The sequence below is a fragment of the Nicotiana tabacum genome, chromosome 23 (genome assembly GCF_000715075.1).
Source record: "Nicotiana tabacum cultivar K326 chromosome 23, ASM71507v2, whole genome shotgun sequence".
Lineage (NCBI taxonomy): Eukaryota > Viridiplantae > Streptophyta > Magnoliopsida > Solanales > Solanaceae > Nicotiana > Nicotiana tabacum.
The window spans coordinates 91,555,976-91,564,234 of record NC_134102.1 but is presented as its reverse complement, the minus strand read 5'-3'; positions in this window follow the sequence as shown (position 1 = coordinate 91,564,234).

The window sequence follows — 8,259 nt, the reverse complement described above, 5'->3', positions numbered from 1 at the left end:
CTTCCCAGGTAACAGGATTTTCTCCAAGCCTATTATCATTATTTAGCACTGAATTGAGGTCACCAACCACTAGCCATGGTATAGTACTCTTTACAGTATGTGCTACTAATTCATCCCATAGTTGTCTTCTTTCCTCTTTTGTATTAAAAGCATACACAAAAGAAATCATACAAGTAACCTGTGAAGGATTATGATACACCTCACATGTCACTACCGGAGCATCAATAGAGATAGGTACTACATTATTGTAGTCTGTCCTCCAAACAATTATCACTCTCCCATTATAGTGTGCCTCAAGATTAGTGATATAATTCTACCCTCCAAACATCTCATTAACTATGCGCTCGATCTTATTACTCTTTACTTTTATTTCCAGCAATTTCACAAATCCTATATTTTTATTATTGCAGAGGAGTTGAATCTCCTTCTGCTTATTTGGGCCATAAGCCCCCTCACATTCCAATATGGGATCCTAACCATTCCGAGATGTGGGAATAGCTAGACTACTCTCAGTTCTCCCATGTGCAGTATTTGGGCCTTTGCTAACATTTGGTTTTTGTAATACTTGAAAGGAGTTGCTCCCTTCCATTGGCTGTACTTTAGACTCATTCCTTGCTTCTCTCATAGGTGTGACCCAACCAGTATTTGCTTGCCCTTTCTGAGTCCTTATTGTTGGCTGCCCTAGTGGTTGAGTTCATTTGTCTTTATGAATATGTTGTTTTTCCTCAGTTGGTCCAGTGTCTTGCACCATCCCTGTCCCATGCTTCTCTTGTTGAGCCACATTTGGGGGTATACCTAGTTGCTCTTGTGGTGCAACATGTTGGTTCCCTTGTGGATGAGGGACAGTTTTGACCTTCTTCTTTCTACAATCTGTAACATCTTGCCCATATTGAAGACAACTTGCACAAGGTGGGCCTCCAATCATATAGGACCTTCTGCTTCATAAGGCAACCCTTCTCATTCCTAAATACCACAGAATCTGGTAGGTTAATATCCATTCCTACTTTTACCAATAAACTAGCAAACCTCAATCCAACCTTCCTCTTTGTGTTCTGATCCACCATGAGATGCCTACCAACACGGCTACCAATCTTGCTCAATCCCTTTGGACTACAATACTTAAAGTTTAATCCATATAGGTACAGTTTGTATTTTCTCCTTAGAGAACTCCGTATCAGGATTCCAGAATTTGACAATAAATGGCTTATTATAAAAATGGAAGATATTCCCTGGGAGAACATTATTTTTCCGTGCAACAGTCAAATCGAACCAAAACAATGCCATTCTTAAGCATTGCTATCTTACTTATGCCATGTTTGTTCCAGAGTCTCTGAATATATTCTTTTATCACTGCAAATGGGGGATGAGCTCCCCATACTACAGCAGAATTCCAATACTTTATTTCTGAGGTAATGTCCTATAATTCTATGTGTGTGATAGAGGACTCACCATGCACATGAGGAGCAACATATTCAAGATTGAATCCAGCTTTATTGATCTCTGTAATATCAAAATTGTACCGTATAGAGCATCTCGGAGGTTGAGAATCCAGTTCCTCCTCAACTTCATCAGCCCTCAACGTCCTTCCATTATTATTTGGAGAATTCCTTCCCATGTTAGAGAAATTCTACACAATCTCAGTCCATTGACGTAGTACTTGAACCTTGTTAGCATCAGTTCGTGTTTCCTCCATTATCTCTGAAATTGCTTCTGAATTTTCGACATGTTTGCTTAGAATGTTCCTCGTGGTTATAGAGGATGAGGCTACCTCTGCGATCAGAGCATAATTGATTTGTATTTCATTCACTTTTGTAGAAATTGATTGGAGTTACCATTGCATTGGATCCATGTTCAACTCGTATTCCTTGTGTTTTCTCTACCTGCGAACCTTGATTCCCTCGTGGTGTATTACCCTTTCCTTTTGAAGCATCCTCTTGTGCCAGTAGAGCTTTTGGGGATGGAATTCGAGCTCTCTTTCCCATGGTTAAGCGCATGTTAGTTAAACTGCATCGGGAGAGAGAAGCCCGTCTTCTCTGCTTCTTATTTTACTATTGTAATTATACTTTATACTACTACAATATATGAGAGATTTTGAACCAAGTTAAACAAGTTTTTCTTTTTTGTTTTGGGGGTGATAATATTATTTTGAAGTATGTTGAAGAATTGACTACTTACTAAGCCTAGATAGTAAAATTTTAATAGAATTATACTTGTGAAAGCAATAGGCCAAACTTGCTTGGAACTTACGAAAATGAATGAAGGTTACCGTTAAACTTCTATATAAAAATTTCGTTTATAGTGCTTGGTTATTGCGCACATACAATGACACTTGATATTTGAATCTTATTTGATTTTTGTAGGTACAAATTACCTAAAGAATGATCTTTTCAATTTTTACGAAGAGCAAGTGCAAATTTTTCCTTTAATTATTTGTGGGTGATTTTAAGATTATAATCTTTGTATTAGCATAATACTACCTTTGGTTCTAAATGAATGGGTTAATCTTTAGACCCCACATGACATTGAATAATGCAGAATTAGCTGAGGGGATGTAAAGTCGAATGCCCGGAGAATATTTATCTATATTATTATAAAAGTGGGAACCCCAAAAGTTAAAGTTAAGTTACTAAAATGTCCTTCTAAATAGTTTAAATAATTTACGTAAAAGAAATTAAACAAAAACAACAAATTTATTTGAAAGGATACAACCCTTCAGATTAGTAACTAATATTAGTGTTCGGTCGGTTTTAGACCTCACATTTGGATTACTAGGGATTATAATACCATTTAATTAGATGTCATTAAAAGACACTCCTCTATCCCAAGCATATTAGTTATACTATCCTGATTAGTCTTTTTGTTCTTATTTGAAAACTAGCAATATTAAAGAGCATTTCTAATAAAAGGTTATTAATTTTCCGATGCCTTACAAACAACTTTTAAGATATACTTCAACGTCTTTCCGCTGATATCAAAATAAATTAATTAACAACCCTTGCTCTTATTTTAACACTATATTATTTTCATACCCACTTCAAATATTTGTTTAAATTTCTCACATTTTTTTCTTCTCTTGTCTTCTTGATTGTTAAATTTTCACAGGCGGCTGCTCGTCTCTTCTTTTGTCAAACAAACTTCCATTACAATACATTGTGAGTTGTAATATAATTTTTCAATCTATGCGTTTCTTTGTTTAATTCAATTAATGATTATGCTACTTTAAATATTGATTTTCTTTTATTTTAGATTCTTTGTTATTATGATAATTATAATATTTGACAATCAAAAAATGTAAAAGAAAATATTAGTTCGTTGTCGGAAAATAAATCGTTGGCAGAAAAAAAAATTAACGATTGTACAACAATATGTAATTGAAGTTTTTTTTTAAATTATAGTTCTTCATGTATGTTGTTCATTAATACAAAAAACAATTACAACATATTAAAAAGCATGACAACAAGTATTTCTATTGCATATATGATTAAATCTCTTATTCATTGTCACACCCCATTTTCTACCCGTAAAATAATATTGTGTGGATTAAAGGGTTTTTTCAATTAAAGTGACAAAATTGAGTAGGGAATATTTTATTTACAGAGTCGCCACTTGGAATTGATTTTATTGGTGTTCCAAGTCACCTTTTATTTGAATCCCTAATCAAAGGAAGATTTGACTCTATTATTATTGGTCTGCGAAAATAAAATCCGGGTAAGGAATTCTGTTAACCGGGAAGAAGGTGTAAGGCATTCTCCGAATCCCGTGGTTCTAGCACGGTCGCTTTTATTGACTAAAATTTGGCTTGAATTAATTTTGGATAAAGTGCATTTTATTAGCCTTGAATTACTATCGTCTAATGTCGCTTAAAAATTAATAATTAAATTTTATTAATTTTGCCTTGTAGCGTATAAGCACACAAGGTTTTATTTGATTATATGTACTAAAACAAGAAACGTGTCAGTACATATGGTTTAAATATAATTAATTTTGAAGAGTCAAGGAGCGGGAATGCACACATGGCTACTTTATTAAATAAATATCGACCAAGGATCGTGTATGAACACTATGATAAGAGCATTTGAAATACGAATTGGACATATATCTTCATCACAAAACTTATTGGAATACTCGATTTATAATCAACATCTCGGAACTCACAAGGATAATGAGAATTCCAACTCTTAAAGAAGAGTTTAGCCAACATACCTCACTTGAGCTTCCTTACACTCTAAATATTCCGGAATTCTTAGCAACTTCAATCTCTAGGATGAAGACCTAGTGAGTTTCCCTTCTCAATATTCCAAAACTTGGGCAAGAATTGAAGAACAATTATTGGAGAACACCTTCTCACTCTAGGGCACCCTTTCTCACTCTAAAATGTCAGATAATAGCTCAAAAATGACCTAAAGAGTGTATTTAACGAAATAGGGTCGGGTTTTAAAAACTCAAAAATGAAGCTCCGGAACAGGTTCTGCGGTCGCATATGCGACCGCATACCGATCTCATAATTGCTGACAAAATGATCAAAAAGGCTGCCTGTGTATGCGGTCACTATGCGGTCCGCATAACTGTTATGCGGTCGCATAATACACCGCATAACAGTTATGCGGTCGCATAGTCAATCGTATAGTTGCATCCAACCGACCCAATTAACTGCCTCACTCTGCGGCCATTATGCGGTCCGCAGAGTGATTCTGCGGTCGCATAATGGACCGCAGAAATGCACATTTCCGCCAAAAAATTTCTTTTACTTTCCGGTGCATTGTTCAACCCAAAAAGTCCTCAATACGTAAGCCTAGTCCGGCACCATAAAATATTATTTTCTTTGCAAATTTTACCGGGCTTTACACTTAAGAACTTTAAAATTTTCCGGGGTGCTACACATTGCCGAGGGTCGAGCGGCACAGACTATAGATGCATCTATTATACTGCCAAGGCGAACAAACCGCTCCCATGAGAGTGTGGTACATAGTCCTGCCGAGGCGTTCGACCCGCTCCACAAGAAAGGAAATGAATTATCGAATAACGAGATACAAGCTTACAGTACAGTATATGAACACAAGGTGAGTATAACCTTTATCGTTTCTCAAATAACTTACCAATAACTCAAGGTAATAAAGCTCGGCCTAATTTATATGTATATATTTCTAAATCAAGTTCAATTATAATTTCAATTAATTAAGCCAGCAGAATGAATTCAAATATTTTAAATATTACATGGTAAAGTCCTAAGTCTACCCGGACATAAACATGTTTTAGCTACGTACGAATTCTCGTCACCTCGTGCGTACGTAGCACCCACAACTAATAGCACATGACAATTACATCACCTAGGGGGTAGTTTCCTTCTCACAAGGTTATACATGAGACTTACCTCACTTCGAAGTTCCATAACCGGCTTCAACGCCTCTCTAACACATTAACTAAAAGCCAAACGTCCCGAAACTAGTCAAACAATATGCAAATCAATCAAAATATACTCCAATGCTTATAATTAATCAATTTATAATAATTTTCAACTCCGCTCAAAACGTCAATAAAGTCAACCCTCAGGCCCACGTGCCCGGATTTCAAAAATTATTGAAAATAAATATTACCCATAACTCATATGGTCTATATCCAGAAAATCATCCAATTGCGTCCATGAATCGACCCTCAAATCAAGGATTTACCATTTCTCAACTATGGGGGTCAAAATCCCAATTTCTACAATCCAAACACGGATAAAAATAATAACCAACAGAAATAATCACCTCAAACAGAGCTCTAAAACTCAAGATATGTCCAAAATACTAAAATTCTCTGTTTAAAACACCGTCGAGATGATTTTTCTTCATCGCCTTCGCGTTCGCGAAGAGCAATTTTTCGCGTTGACCGGTCAACCCAGAAATCCTTCTTCGTGTTCACAGAACCTCTCTCGCGTTCGCGAAGAACAAAACTTCGCACCAAGAACAAGCAATTTTGTCTGACATGGAAATGGGCATAACTCTCTTATACGACATCAGAATTCGACGATTCTTATTGTTATGGCTCCGTAATTTTGATACGGATCTTATAGTTCAATCCAATCACTAATCAACGGTCGTTTGATCAATATAGTGCCCTTTATGCCCAAAGAAACGATGTTGAAACATCAAATAAGAGCACGACACAACCCAACCACCTCCGAAACACACTCGAGGCCCCCGGGATCCGGTCCAACTTCACAAACCAGTCCCAAAACATAACACGAACCTGCTTGAGGTCTTAAATCATACCAAATAATATCAAAACTACGAATCGACGATCGAAACCTTTCTTTAAACTTCCAAACATTCAAACTTCGACGAACGTGTCCGATTCATTCTTAAACATTCCGGAATGATGCCAAACTTTACGCACAAATCACAAATCACGATACGGACCTATTCCAAGGCTCGAAACCTCAAACAGACACAGATAACACCAAAGTCCACTTCAAATCAAACTTAAAAAATTCTAAAACCTTCAAAATGCCAACTTTCCATATTAAGCGCTGAGATGCTTCCGGACCACCCGATACTCAACTCGAACATATGCCCAAGTAAGAAATCATCATACGAACCTATTGGAACCTTCAAATCCCGATTCTGAGATCGTTTACTCAAAAGTCAAACCTTAGTTCATTTTTCCAGCTTAAAGTTTCGAAAATTAAAATTTTCCTTCTGAATCAAATCCGACCTTCCCAAAAATTCAATTCCGACCACATGTACAAGTCGTAATACATGAAGTGACGCTACGCAAGGCCTCAAACTACCGAACGACACGCTAGAGCTCAAAACGACCGGCCGAGTCGTTACATTCTCCCTTACTTAAACATACGTTCGTCCTCGAATGTGCCAAGAACTGTTCCGGAGTTGTCCAAAATGTTTAACACCTAGTGCACCTACCCGTTCCACCACAACCTAGTTGAGCACACTATCTCAAGTCAAACTGAAGATCCTCCCTTTTATTTAGTCAATAAGCCTTAGAACCAAATTCCAACCTCCGAATTTCTCTACAAGACCTGATTCTAACATTTGAACAACGTATCAATCACTACACACTGTACCAAAACATGATCATGCACCTATGCTGAAATCACACCATGCACCACATAAGTCGGTTGCCCATAATAATATCTTCCGACCACAATAGCTGGAATTTCACGAATATGATGCCCGCAATACACTTCATAATGCATATGAGCCCTGTTCCAACTCTCTCAGTACTGCCACGACAGAAGAGATGTGTAGAAACTCATAACCACCTGCCGACTCAACAAACCATGGAGTCTCTCCTCCTGATAAGGACCATTACCTCATTCTGAACTGAATAACGATATTTGCTCTTTAATATACCTTATATAAATTTAATTGCACTAATTTCTGGTCCAATAATCTCGTCTCACACAGTACAAGCTGCTCAGGCAATAAGCCACCTCAAATATTGACCAAGATCTCATATGACGCCATCAATGCGCCGACAAGCCATAACTTGAATATGATGCATAAGGAGGAACGGACTCTGGAAAAGAACTACCCAGCTTGCGTAATGAATAAAACGGTCGAACAAATATTATGAACCCTTCTCAGAGAATGAGAAACAAAATACACAAGAATAGATATAGGGAACCGTACTCAACATCTCACTGTTGCGGCGTGCAACCCGATCCACACATGATACCGTTGCGGCGTGCAACCTGATCCAAACAACATACCCGTGGCGGCGTCCACCCGATCCACACATAACAATAAATAAGGAAATACCCATCAAGACATAATGCTTACACCTACGAAATACTCGAATATCGACCACAAGCATGCCAAGTGCAAAAATACAACCCTAGGGAGACGGATAGAGCCATATGCTACAAAACCCAAGCACGACTATAGTGAAATAAATGACCTACATCTCGAGAGCCATCCTGCTCATATAATACCACAAGCTACATGGGACCACAACACTTGTACGAATAATCATGTCGTCTCACAACCAACATGGCACAACAAAGTATTACATGGAATAGACGACAGCGGGAATAACATCCAATACCCAAAGACTCCTCCATAAGCAACGCTATGCTGAATGAACACATGCGCCCTGATGTCCCATCAACGGACCCCAAGCCGATTCCGATCATCCCATACTGGGCCAACAACCTTTTAAAGATCCACAATGGCCCCATTCATGACACACACGAGTAGCCGTCCTAATCCGGAACAAACTCCTGCAGTTTATAAAAAAATGGATAGAGCGCCTCCC